We start from the raw sequence: 13,974 nt of genomic DNA, 5'->3' as shown, positions 1-13,974 counted from the left end.
ACGAAGTAATATCAGGTACGGAACGTGTATAAATTGTTCGCTGAGGGACGGCAATCGGATGTCGAATTAGAAGGTTGTCGATTGGCCGACGCCGCAGGTGGGTATTTATGTATGTACCATCAGAGGAGTACCTGTATCGCGGTCATTAATAAATAACGGCATTATGCAAATGGGCAATTTGTCTCCGGGCGGTAGGGCGCACGAGCCTTCTCCCCTGGTGTAGTTATTTTAAATATAAAATGAAAGTACAAACGTATAACCCCTTGTGCAATTTATTTCGGCTGACTGTCTCGTTGCGGTGGAACGGTGGCTCACATTTATAATGAGAAGACAAACGACGCGTTACAACGGTGTCCACATGCTCCTACGGGCGCGCGTATGAGCGCAACGATGGCCAGCCATTAATTTATCCTGGCCAGCAGCGACACGACGAAACTAGGGCTCCCGTCGACGAGTTTTTCGTGTCGATGTCAGCTTCGTTCTGCCTTCTCATCGCGAATGTTTTATCGCCCGCCCAAATGGAGACGGGTGCACCGCCTTTCCCTCGCGCGACGCCTCGTTTTCGATCTCTCAGATTCGTCACCGTCGATAGACACGCATTGGCGAGCATCAATTTGCACGAGTACCCGAATCAATTTACACTCGCGAGTGGTTTTATCATTTGTTAAGTCACCACGGTCGTTGCTTCGCGTGGACACTTGCAAATGTCTAGTCGTTGGTCTCCGCGCTGTTGTAATTCCTTTGATTTATGCCAGACATTAGACGAGAATAAGCATGCACGTAATTAAATAAATTAATGAAACGTACCGATGTAACGTACGCGTTCTTGCGTAAGGATTCATTAATGTATTCCCCGTTTACGTGGCCGTTCTCGAAACGTGTGGTCACTGCGAGTAGAAAAAAAAACGATGCATGGCTAAATGTTACCGATTCTGTTTAAATTATACGTAACTGCGTTGCGAGGAAAAGTGGGAGGATTACGAAAATGGCACGGTATATCGTGAATGAAGTAACGGCTGGTAAAAATGGTCTTTTGTGCTTAATTAGAGTCTCCGTAACGAAGCGGGGCTTTTTTGCATCCGTCGTTAGCATAAGTTCACGTAAACAATTTCTCGTACTTCGCACTGTAATTAGTACGTACTAGTAATTACTGTGACAGGTTCGCGGCCAGGTTTCTCCGTATTTACTGTATTCAGTTAATAGTTCATGAATTTTCCAGTCGGAAAAATTGCTACGTTACGAGGATAAATGTTTACAAAGGATTTTGTAACGCGCGTGACGCATAGCTCGAAATGAACGATGGAGCCGGGAGTTTTTCCTCGCGATACCATCGACACTATCCGTACACGACAACTATATCAAACAATAATGGTAAATAACGCTCGATATATCTCTTCGTGACATTTTCACCATTAATGGCCACATGTAATACGTCAACGTGGGCGGGAGGCAGCAGAAAAAAAGAGGAAAAAGAATACACACCGCATCGCGCAATGACTATTGTTTAGAAAATAAAATTCTACCGTGGCAAATAACGCGCGCGTATCTATTTCGAAGAAATATTGTTTCAACGAGAACACACAATGCTTCGTTCGTTTTTTCTATCGTATAAATATCACTTTCTATACGCGGACGCTCTCAGCGATCAATTTCTATCGAAGTCTCGTACGTTCACGATTATCAGTAATAAACCAGAAGTGATTATAATTATTTTAGAAAGTCAGAAACGGATGAACGTAATATAAAATGGAGCCAAACGTTTCTGCGGGTAATATTGAACAATTAGCTTCGCAAAGCATGGTTTCACTCTATCTCTGTCTCTCGCTTGGTCTCTCCATTGTATGCACGAGCTGGATTATACGTTGCACGTGTATCTGTTTCATGAAGCAACTTGTATGCAGCTCTGGCCTCGCACATTATTCCAGACTGTAGATTAGTTGTTACCAAGAGTTTAGCACTAACTTCACGCGCGTGATAATCTTCAGCTTACATTCGAAACCACGTATGATATTGCGTTCTATCGTGTCCTGCGAAAAAATGGCGCTCGCGTATCAACGTGTAACATCATCGCGTGTCTGTGCACTTTCTACGAGCATCGAATTAGATGGCAGTTTGCATCGAGAGGAACAAACTTTCAGTCATTGAAAATATACGAAAAATGGGTTCGGTTCAGTGTTGGTGCTGTTGCACTCTATTTGTTTATTTCTGCATTTTCTACGTGTCTTTTTTTGCGACTAGGATTTTTCGAGGAAAGAGAAATCCACGCCATTCGAACCTGTTCTAGTTTCCAGAAACGATAGAACTTTTTAATGGCGAAAACGACTGGTTTGGTCGAAGGATTTTAGCAAGGAATCATGGGAAAAAGAACGAGCGCTATGTAACGCGTTTCCCGATCTTAATCTTTCTGTTAAATATATTCCATGCGCAACTATGTGTGTTAGTACGAATGAACCTACGTCACGGAAGTGAGTGATTAATAGCGGTTAATAACAGGTTATTTCGAAATTTATTCATAATTCCTGTCAAGACTACCAACATAAACGCGCGATTTATTTATTTATGGTTCCTGTGTACGAGGAAACTAGCGTAGCTAGAAAAAGACCATTTTCGGGCGAAAGAAAAGTATGTAAACGGAAAAATAAATGACTCCTCCTAGGAGATATCAAACTGGTATGTCATTAAGAGTCATGTAATACAAGACAGATGTCTTTTTGGAGCTGGTAGAGGATAAAATGTGAGGTTGATCGAGCGGAACGTTTTACGACAATGCAAAATGACCAGAAATCGCGCCAAATCCAGTCAGAGTCTTCGCTAATTACGTTTAATTAGAGAATAAAATATCACGTTAGGTTGGTGATATTCGGATATTCGAGGGACAGGGAACGAGTTTCCTTTTTCTCCAATCTCGCGTCCAATTTGCAAGAAATTTCGATCCACGAAGCCGAGGAATGATTTAAAAATGTAGAAGATACAGATTAAACGCTTTCTCGTTTAAATAATTTACTGCCATCAGATAGCGGTGTAGTTGAAGTAATAAAATCCATTCCACGTTACAATTATCCTTTCGTAACGGTTCTATGCGTCGAGTAACGATACGGCGGGATGTTTTCAATCTGTTCGTGAACAACTAGATGTAAATTATTGTTATTTTAACGGCCTGAATATACGTATCGTTAATCACACGCGTATCGTGGTAATCGTTGCTTCGTCGGTATCGCAAGCCACTGTATCATACTCTAACAACATCCACCGAGAACGGAGAACAATTGGTAAATTTCGTTGGATGCAAAAGTCGAGGAATTTGTTCGTTCATACGCGATGCAAGCAGGCAGGGACGAGAAAGAGATCGAGAGAGAAGGCGTTGCGTAAAAAAGAGCTCGAATCAGGTTAATGGAAGTCGAGTGAAAAATGGTGGACGTTATTAATTCAAGGTACAGCTGTGTAAATGAATAAAATCGCGGAGCGTTTCATCATACTTAACGCGTCGATATTTCACGCGATCCAACGAAAGGGGGTAGCGGCCGCTCGTGAAAGAGAGGTTGTACACTTAATAATCGGATAAACGTTTAATTCCGATGCACCGCAGCCCGTAAATCAGGAATGATATAGTATCATTGTCGATGCGTGACGCGTGGAAATCACTCGGTTAGCGATTCGGATGAATTTTATGCCGACGTCGAACATTTATTTCGTGCGCGCCGGGCATGATAATTAATTGCCCCCAATCGGCGTGCATTAAGAAACGGCGGTATTGAGCCGCTCGTTAAGTATGCATCGTCGGACGTTTCCCTGTAAGGAAATGTGGACCTTCGGACGGTAACGGTTGCCAACGCCGCAGAACTGCTGGATTGCATGTACTGAAAGGTTACCGGCAATAAAATACCCCGTGTCTAAAGGCTATTAATGTCCCGGTGCAACGCCAAGCATCGTTTCCATCGACACTTTATTTCTATGCGTACCTCGCGTCAAAGAACTGAGGCCTTTCTACCGTGGTCTTGTAGCATTAGTCACTGACTGATTGCCGGGTGAAGCGTTTCAAAACCTTGCAGGAAATAACCTCCGCGCGCGGAGAAATATTCTACACGCTTTCCTTATACACGCTCAGCCGCGCGGTCGGCCTTCTCATTAACGCTTAGCGTTCAGGCTTACATTTTTTTTTGTCCTTTCTTTTTCTCCCTCTCCCTCCTCCGCTCTTTTCTAAGAATTTCTTCTTCTTTCTGCAAACGCGAAACTGCCGCTAATTATTATCTCGCGCGTTATCGCGCGGCTTAATGAACCGACCCGAGCGACGGGTTATTAACAACGCACGAATTTTAATCAACCAATTAATGTTGCGTCGAGTGTTACAAGAACGGTGCGCGAGGTGGGCGATTTTTGTCGAATTTCAAAACCGCCTGCCGCCACGACTGCTCCCGGGGAAGGTGAAACGAGGTTCTCCGGCGCGAACTTTCACTTTGCCTACGTTATTTCGCTCGGTGCACAATGCCAAATGTTTCTTAGAACCCGTACGCGATCAACGAGAGCGTAATACAGCCATTCTTACGTTACTGGGCGATTGCTAAAGGCGGCTTGACGGGTAACGTTGCTTAAACTTTACGATACTCGGAATACAAAAGACAATAATCGTACGTTTTAACGTTGTACAATATCGTAACGGCGCTCTGTTATTACGCAAACATTTATTATTCGTAACTCATCGACAAAGGATACAATTTGACAGAAACTTATCGTTCGAATGCTCTTATATCTTGCACGGGGTTTCGCTGGAACAATAACGAAGCCACGGGTGCGATATTTTAATGCTCGAACGTTTGTGTCGCGCGTTGACATATCGTCCTATTATATAGTTTCATCGATACGTATCGTACAGTCGCAAAAAAGATATCGACACGCTTTTTAATAGAATGTAAGACTATAATTGCTGGTAATTAAAGTTAAATAAGCACTTTATAAGCCATAATATTTACATCTGGTACAGTCCTCATTTTTTTGGTATATCATTCAAAGTATTCAATTTTGCTTCGAATATTCCTTCGCTATTAGTTCCTTAATTCACGCTGCAAGTAAATAAATAAATTAGGCTGTTTCTTGGAATCTTATATAAACGAAATAAGACGTAGCTCGTTTCAGAGCGTAAAAAGCCGCCTCGAACGATTATTACTTCTTACCACGTGGATTTAGCCAGTCTATTAGTCCGCGACTCTAAAACTCTGTCTTCCATTACTCTTCCGGTAATTATTCTATTCCCCTCCAGGCTGCACCTTCCACAGCGATGATTGTCGATCAATCATCGTACGCCACACATGAATCAGCTCGTGTGCGTGTCCACGCACACCCAGAACTCGAATACTCTAACGACACAGAGCGTACAGGAAGTCATCCGCAACCCTTGATTAGCGGTGCCAACCTCCAGCAGCTCCTCGCACCAGCAGTCCATCTTCCACGGCAGATTTTCTGAAACGTCGAATATTTTTAGACCAACAAATGATGGAATCTCTAATTTTGCTACGTCCGTAAGACTCGAACTTTACGAGAACAAGAACAACGCCGCGACTCGAATGACACACGCGTCGAGCAACAGAGTTACGTTAGTTAAAAAGTTTATTCGAGCGACGCGCAACAAACACTTCCAACGCCGTCGTGATCTAGTATAAACTCGAGAATTTACGAGGAGGCGAGGGGCAAAATCAAACGCTCGAAGACGCGCAGGGACTCGTCGAGCCCCGAAACCAGGTGCCTGCCTCGCAGGGACGAGCGTCGTTCTCCATGCTCGAAGCTTTACGCGACGCGTAAACTTCAGAACGCGATTCATAAAGCGGAATGGACTCCTTCGCGAGGAAAAACAATTTCCGGCAAAACAGGGAATTAAGTACTTATCTTTACGAGCGGCCGTGCGATCTTCTGAAGGAAGCTGGCGCGCGTCTCTCTGCCACCCTCGACGCCAAGCGTGTACCAGCTGGAAAAATTTATCGCGACCTCGATACGCGCGCGTTTCGAGTGCGTAACGCGTCCGCGGTTTCAAGTTATTCTCGATGCTTGGCGTCGATGCTAACGGCATCGCGATGGAATAAAAATCGCCACGATCGAAAATTCTAACGCGATTCGCGTGTCACTTCGCCTACCCGTTAGCACGATTTTTACCGCAAACTGCGCGGAGGTGATACACAGGGTGCCATAACTCCGCATTAATGCGTTACTCAGTCACCGACAATAAGTGGCGTGTCAGCGAACGTAATGGCCATTATATCCTATTAATAGGCCATTACATAGGCACACTTGGATTTCATAAATGTGATTAATGGAGAGAAATGAACGGTAGACTAACCGTGGGTACATCGATCCTCGCGTATAATGATCATGTTGTCGCGTTAACAAACGCCCGTTATTTATCGCGCCCTATAAACAGTTAACCGTCGCGTTTCGAGCGTTCGCATCCAGCGTGTATACCCAGGAAATTCCATCTCGTATTTTATTCCCAACCCCCCCTGGGCGGCGGTATCAACTGAAACGGTAGTAATTAGCAGCGTGGCCAGTAAATAAAGTTCCCACGCGATACATCTAATAACAAGTAGACAGAGGAATTTCGAACGATAACCAGCGGTCGTTCGAAGTGATAAAACCTATTTACGCGAAGCGGATGGTAACTATTACGTTTAAAAGCCGATTCGCACGGCGTCGAATCGATCCGCGCGCGTCGAATGCCCCCGAAATCCGGTTCGCCGCGTCGCGCCACGGCACAGAAACGACGCGCGGAGAAACGACGATCGTGTTTTCATCGGGCGTACGTACGCGCGCGAATGAAATCGAAGGATAGGAACGCGATACGCGGCGTTTGCCAGGGACGATTTGTTTGAGACACAAGCAGCTTTTATACGATACATAAACCTGAAACCGATCGGGAATAAAAGCCCGGAGACGTATACTGGCCGCGACCAAAGCGGATCCCCGATACGATGCGTTGCACAAACCAGTTGTCCGGAATAAACGCGCACCGGGCATAGGTTGGCGGCACGCCAGAGCACCTATCCGCGTGGGCATCCGTCTTTTCATCGCTCCCCGTCACGATTCGAGCCGGGCACGGATTGACGCGCGGCTTAAAACGCATCGACGAATGATCCGGATGATTCGAGCGCCCCTAATGCGCGGCGCGATTCAAATTTCCATCGGCGAGATCGCTGCCAAACGGTCGACGGTTGTTTTCGATCGTACTGACCGCGTTTTTTCACCCTTTCACCACCGTTCGACCCTCCAACGGCGCTTAGAAAACTCGCGCTTTGCATGTTGCGATCGTTTGTAATTGGTACGCTTGGTAAAACTTGGGATCGTAATATTGTAAGAGTAATTGCGTCGAAGAATTTCGTTTTTCCGAATAATCGAAGACGCAGTGTGGTACAAAGTTTTGCGTGCTGCACGGTTGACGAAACCAGAGAGCAGGAAGATGATCGTGATAAACGGATGCCCGCGAGTAACTACAGTGGCCTCTTGGAAACGTTCCGAGGCACCCTATAAATTCTAATTTAAAATCAGTGTCGCAACAAAAGGTCCTCGAAAGCGGCACACCATTTCTCAGAGTGTTCCTCGCATAGCTCATTCGTTTTATCGTCTTGAACGGCACGAGCGTCACTCCGACACCGTGATAAACAGCCGCTTTTGTCGTAAGTCAAGTCACCGTAAAATCTTGGGCATTACTTGTCGCGCTGTTTACCGAGTCGGAATGACTTGACAAGGTGAATATAGTTAGCGCTAGATCTTCGCCGTCGGCTCGCTTATTCGGCATCCGACGGCATTTATCATCGCTACGTGCCCGCGGTTCAAAAGATTGAATAATTGCGACATTTATACATACGGTTTAACGAATGTCGCCAACGTGAAACGATTCTGTCGCTACAATAAAGTATAGCGAGATACGACGTCCCTTGACATCGGTGCGCAACCACGCGGATTGCTGCCCGGGCATTTCCACTCGCGCCCTGCCAAGACCCAAACTTCCATGCGAACGCGAATGTTTTATTCGCTCGATGAATTTGCTCCGTCGATGCGTGAAACGAGCGGCTCGTCGATTCTATTTCATCTCCTTCGCCACAATATACTACCTGTTACGTGTGCCCTGAACATTCTTTCGCCCCTCGCGTAAGTCTGAAGAATAGAACACCGGGGGCCATTGTTTCACTCGAGATCTCTTGATTTATGCCTCGTCCACGTTCTCTTTAACGATACTCCAAAGATTGAAAGATCAAATATTCAGCTGCGCTTCGTGTTCTGTCAATACCACCCCCAGAGAGAGAGAGAGAGAGAGAGAGAGAGAGATCCAACCTTTCTCGAGCGTATCTCGTCTCTCGATTTTTCCTCGTACAATCTCGTACACGACGAAACGCCAAAATTACACCCACGTCTCTTGGTTAACTCCGCGTAAGTAGCGTGGAAAATTGCAAGTCGGTTGACAAGTGACGCGGTTATTTGTCGACACCAGGTACCGTTTCTCCCGGGACAAGCGTTTCGTCGCCTTCGTCCGCGATCACGATCCGCATCAACCGACTCGTAAATATTCATCATTCCACGCGGATAAAACGATCTATCCCCGTGGAGAACGGTGGTGTTACGATCTCTTAACAGCGGCGCACGCGCGCGCGAGACGCCGTAAAATCCTGAAAACGCATAGCTCCGATGAAATCGCGACGCTCGCGTATGTAACCCTCGCGGCTGGGGTTAATCCGGCGGGGTGACGTCGCGACGGCCTGGCTAATGGCATGCGCGACGCCGCCAACAATTTCAGACGACCAGTCGTCGGGCATCCGTCCTCTCTAACGACGAGAAGGAGGCAGAGGAGGTGGTGCCGGTGGCCCAGCGTCGCTTGGTATCGCGCGACCTCCTCGAGTGATGAAGTGAGTGCCGAGTGAGGCCTATTTTTGTGCCCGCCGACAAACAGCCTCGTAGATCTCGCGACACGTCGTTACGAGCTACGAAAATACCCTCGAAGCGGACGAAAAGCGTCGCGACGTATCCAGCCATCGGCTACCAGGCTAAGGGGGTTGGGAATTACCAAGGGATTACCCGCTGGTTTCCGTCCCACGCGACGACCATTCCTGTCGCTGCTCAACAGCTGATTGATGCGGCTGATTTGGTTTATTGCGACGAAACGTTCGTTTTGTTGGTTCTCTTGTTTATAAACGCGGTTGTTTGTCGATAGAAGCGTTCGAGTGGGATTTAATGGACGTCGTATTTCGATTAGACGCTTGTGTTTCGTCTTAACGAGCTTTCATCCGACGCGTTTCCATGGTTCTAGCCTCGGTACACGATTTCGTTAAATTACGACGTATTTAACGCGGTGTAATTAGGATAATAAATGGCGGTTTTGAAGTGTATAGCATAACACTAATGAACGTAATAAATTTGAAATTTTCTGGGTGTAAATTGTGTACGAAATTTCTCGACCTAGCGCTTAATTAAATTGTACTCTTTGCTAAAGATCGCGTTGTTAGGGAAACGCGTACCATCGAGCTTAAAGACTCTTTAAGATTTCAATTGAAGAGATCGTTGTCATAAAAAAATGTATATAGCGGGGTAGTTAAGTAAAACTCTAATTAAAATCGGCTAGCGTAACGAGCATCTTCCAGAATCGCGTACAATAATATTAACATACTACACAACATTGCTTCCGTCGGTTTTTTTTCTCCTTTTTCCCCGTATTAATTAAAACCCCTTCACCTGGCATTAAACAAACGAAAGATCAAAATAAATTTCGCTGTCCAGGTATTTCCGTATCAACTGGAAACTAAGTTCTACCTGACTCGAACCATCAGCTAATCACGCATCGTTACTTATAGCGAATAAAATTAAGCTAACGATGTACTTGATCGTAAACTCTCTGGGTTATTAACTTCAACTTGCCGTAGATTACATCGTGGAATTTATTTAGTACCGTTAATACGTATATATACCGCGAGGTCACGTATTAACCAAGTTGAAAAGGGAAAGATAATCCGTCTGAAAGTCTTTCGACTGGAACACATCTGCAAAGAAACAGACGTGCATCAGCGATCGTTTCATTGAGGATCGAGCTGAAATATTTTCGGACGAAAAATAGGTCAGCCAACGTTAATTAAAATTATAAGCGCTCTCGAGAATATCAGGAGAATCGATGACTAAAGCGTTGCACATAGATGCCTCAAAGCCAGAGCAACTTAATTGTCACCGCAGTGGATGGAATAAAAATCGAGTTCATAGTGACAAGGACCTAATCTGTGACTGTTTGTACAACTGTTTACGAGGACGAGAGATTTTCGGAACAAATCGAAACGGCCATACCTCCTACATCAGCTTTTCCATCGCCTCCCTTCCTGACAGTTGCTATAACGTTTAGAGAGACGCTTACAGGAAAAAGTTATGGCGAGCAGCTGCGCGGTTCTCTCTCTCTTTTTTCTCTCGATCGCTTCGTTTCCAGAGTGAAAATTATTATGTACCCGCGGAGACTTTACGCGTGCGATATAGGCATAACCCGCCGTCAGAGGAAGCCTTATATATGTAAGTATATTTCCCAGGACTAAGTGGCGGGGAACTAATGATAAACACGACTCTTCGCGGGCTATAAGGGGAAATTAATGTTCCGGACGTAACGGTAAATGGAGTAGAAAGAAGACAAGAAACTGTGAGATAAATGGTCCTCGGTTTGCCGAAGAATGGGCCGCCTTTTAGGAAAGACTGACGAATCAGATCCAACCGTGGAACCTCTGGTTATCGTTTAACCATTAACCGACATCAACAACGTCAGCTTTCGTGGAAAAAATTGGAAATACTCGCGTTGAAACGGCATTGCATTGGTAATATTGCATTGCAACGAGTCCACGTCGTGGGAACAAGAATGCTATCGTTGATCGAGGCAGGTTAGAAAAATGGGCCTCGTAATGGGGTTTCGCGGTGTCTGGAATTTTGCAGGCATTCAAGCGACCTTATTAGAGCGCTAAATGATACTTGGAGTAGCGTAGAGCGAGATAAAGTTGACATAGGCCGTTTTCAAAAGAGCCAGCTTGTTTGTTAGTGTTGAATTACTACCGTAAATTTTCATTACCCCAACCCCGGCCACTCTCGCCGGTTTTAATCCAATTTATTTTTTCGTCGCTGATTTACAGGCGCACGTGATACGTTGTTTTAATGCATAATTTAAATGTAACATAAATTTCTTATCCTTGCAGGATATTTAAAACAGTTGCGCAATAAGCGACTCCATAAAGACGTCAAATGTAAAGTATAGCATAGAAAATGTTCGGTGTTAATTAATGCATCGGCTCACAGGGCGATATAATTTCCCTCAGAGGCGTTACAGGCGTAGTCGGAATTTATCAGCGGCGCAATCTGACGCAAATGAATTTCATCTATCTTAACGTACAGGGTGTATCGTTTTAAACGAACCGCGCGAATCAGCTGCGGAACTTATTCGTTATACGAGAAGAGTGTTTCGAATAATAGTTACGAGGGAAGCGACTGCGCGATTAAAAGGAGAACAGCGCGATGAATCATTAATGGCGAGACTCGTTGGGATAATAACACGTTGGGGATATTAACAATCGTTTCTACTTTGCGCTAATTATTAACAATGTTACTACTTAGACGCAAACCGTCCTCATTAATATTCAAAGACGATAGCGGTATTCGTTGTTCTAATAGCGTTATGCTTGGGGAATTACATTCGTAAATGGTGTAATTATTTCTTGGAATCGCGTAGATACCCAAGATACATTTTTGATTCGAGCCTCGCGAAGATGTTGCGAGCTCCATCGTGTTTAACGATGTAACGCGATACTGATTACCGGAGTGCTCCCATAAAATTGAAAATGGCCGCCGCTCGGAAGATGTGCAGCGAAACGAAATTTGGATTGATCGCCAGGCACCACGCTGAGAGTAAATGCGCAAGGAAGTGATTGCGAATGATGGACGGTCGGGTGCCGAGGGATGATAAAGTAGTAGCGTGCGGTGGATCACATCGACGGGAAGCACCCCCATTTATCAGCTCCCTTTCCACTTCGTGGATAATCACCGCCTGCCAACCAAAGTCAGACTACGAGTAAGATCTTACGGGATGATCTAATTCTACTTCGATCGATCTGAAAGGATTACACGGGCTCGTATCGATGTTGTTTACAGAAGAATCTTTTCAGGAAAATTAGATTAGAGAAGAAACTTTTGCTTTGGAGATATCAATCGATGCGTGCGACTTATATTCGATTATGTTAAAAAAAACCCTTCAATGGATAGAGAAAATCATACCATTCGTATCAGTTTTCGTTTCATCTCGATATCTCAATTCGTTGTTGAGATGTAAGGACTCAAAGTTTCTTCATTGATGATGGCGTTCCAAGATGGCCGCCGTAGTTATGAATGACTTGACCCACATTTTTTCCAGGAAGCGTTTACGCATTAATAGTAATAGTAAAAATGCGTCTGCCAGCTGTCTGGCAGTGACCAACCCACATGACACACGATTGAGATAGGTCAGTTACTAGAATCGAGTGACAGGTTCAAGTCCTTTCGACGAAGAGGCAGATAATAACCGATTAAAAATTAGCCTTCTCTTTACGCGACGATATCTCAGGAACCGAAAGTCCGATCGAGATGATTTAAAGACCAATTTTCAAGAGGAAGGTTTCCAGCTTCCGATGAGCTAAATTTCATTGAACAGAGATTGTTATCTTGGGAGGTATGGCGCTTCAAATTAGAATGAACTTCACCTTTATTCGTGGTTGCATTCAAGTAATTAGATTGATCAAAGAATTCGAATAACAGCTCGAATCTTCGATGAAAAGAAGGGGTAGAACCTCTCGCCATCTTTTACCGAGCCGAGCATAGATCGAAGGCAGTTTCGACTTCAGTTTCGCGTCGATTCCTTCCAAGGGACCTTTCCTCTCCGCGTCTCGTCAAATGGCGCGCCTCGAAGGGGTAGGTTGGAGTCGTTCGACGCGTAGACACATCAGGAAGCATAAATTTGTCGTCGCAGCTCGGACGATCGGATTAAGCGCTCACTCCTCTGGCCAGCGGCTGCTGAATTCACGAATCTCTCCTCCGCAGGGCTGGATTCTTAGCGTACTAGTTAGACGCGAGCGGTGTGATACGCACCCATACGCGCGCCACGGAACGGGCGTCGGGTACGTAGAAACGGAGATCAGCATACGTCGCGTATTATTTACAATTGGCGGCGATTTATGTCTCTGCTCCGGATGAGGGCAGGCAACCAGGCACGGGGAATGTGGAAAGAGGGAAAGAGAAGCATCGAGCGAGAGAAGGGGCGGAAGGGGTGAGAGAGAACGCGGCCGCCTTGCCAGCCAATTCCCGGCGGCCCGCTATATTTACGAGGCCCATAAAGTAGCGGGCACGGCCGCGTATATTGCCGCGTAAATATCAGCTTATGGAAATATAGAGCTCAATATCTGCCTGCCTGCCTGCCTACCTGCCTACCCAACGCGTTCCGCAGCTTTCCTTCCCTTTCCATTCAAAGGACCATCCCGCCCCGGTGTCTGCGCCTGTGTCGGGGTAGTTTTCGTTCAGCTCGTTGGTAATCGCGCGTATCTTGCCTTGGAAAAATTATTTTTACTTCCACGACGCCCCAAAGGTTGCGAGGCAACTTTGACGTGTTATGAAATTTACTTCCATTCCCGGCTACGCGTACCGGAAGGGTGTAATTCTTGGTTCCTTGGGAGTTGCTGTTGCGTCTGTCGCCAGGAGGGTGAACGTTCCCCCTCGCTCATCCGGTTCCATCGCCAGTGTCTTTCGGTGCGCCTCGTCTATGGGGTCGCAAATGGTATCGTTATTGCGGGAAAGTATTAACGGTAGTCGGAGATGCTCGAAATGATAACGACACGCGAGTGTTTCCTGCGATTACACACCTGGACTTTCTCTCTGGCCATTTCCATGTAGACACGTCCCGTTCCTCGCTTCGATAACTCGCCAGCCGTGTACCACGCGCATTATTACTCGCTACTCTTC

General features: G+C 45.7%; 1 protein-coding gene across 1 annotated transcript in view; it reads left to right on the top strand.

Moving 5' to 3' along the window:
* Positions 1-664: 664 nt before the first annotated feature.
* Positions 665-13,974, top strand: part of LOC143430437 (zinc finger protein Elbow) — a 219,128-nt gene continuing 205,818 nt past the window's right edge. Inside the window, exon 1 of the mRNA XM_076906737.1 lies at positions 665-669. The gene's annotated coding sequence lies outside the window, so the exon portion shown is untranslated. The remainder of the gene's footprint in view (positions 670-13,974) is intronic.

Source organism: Xylocopa sonorina, chromosome 14 (assembly GCF_050948175.1).
Source record: "Xylocopa sonorina isolate GNS202 chromosome 14, iyXylSono1_principal, whole genome shotgun sequence".
NCBI lineage: Eukaryota > Metazoa > Arthropoda > Insecta > Hymenoptera > Apidae > Xylocopa > Xylocopa sonorina.
The sequence above is the reverse complement of the archived record's forward strand: the minus strand, read 5'-3'. Positions and strand labels throughout refer to the sequence as shown.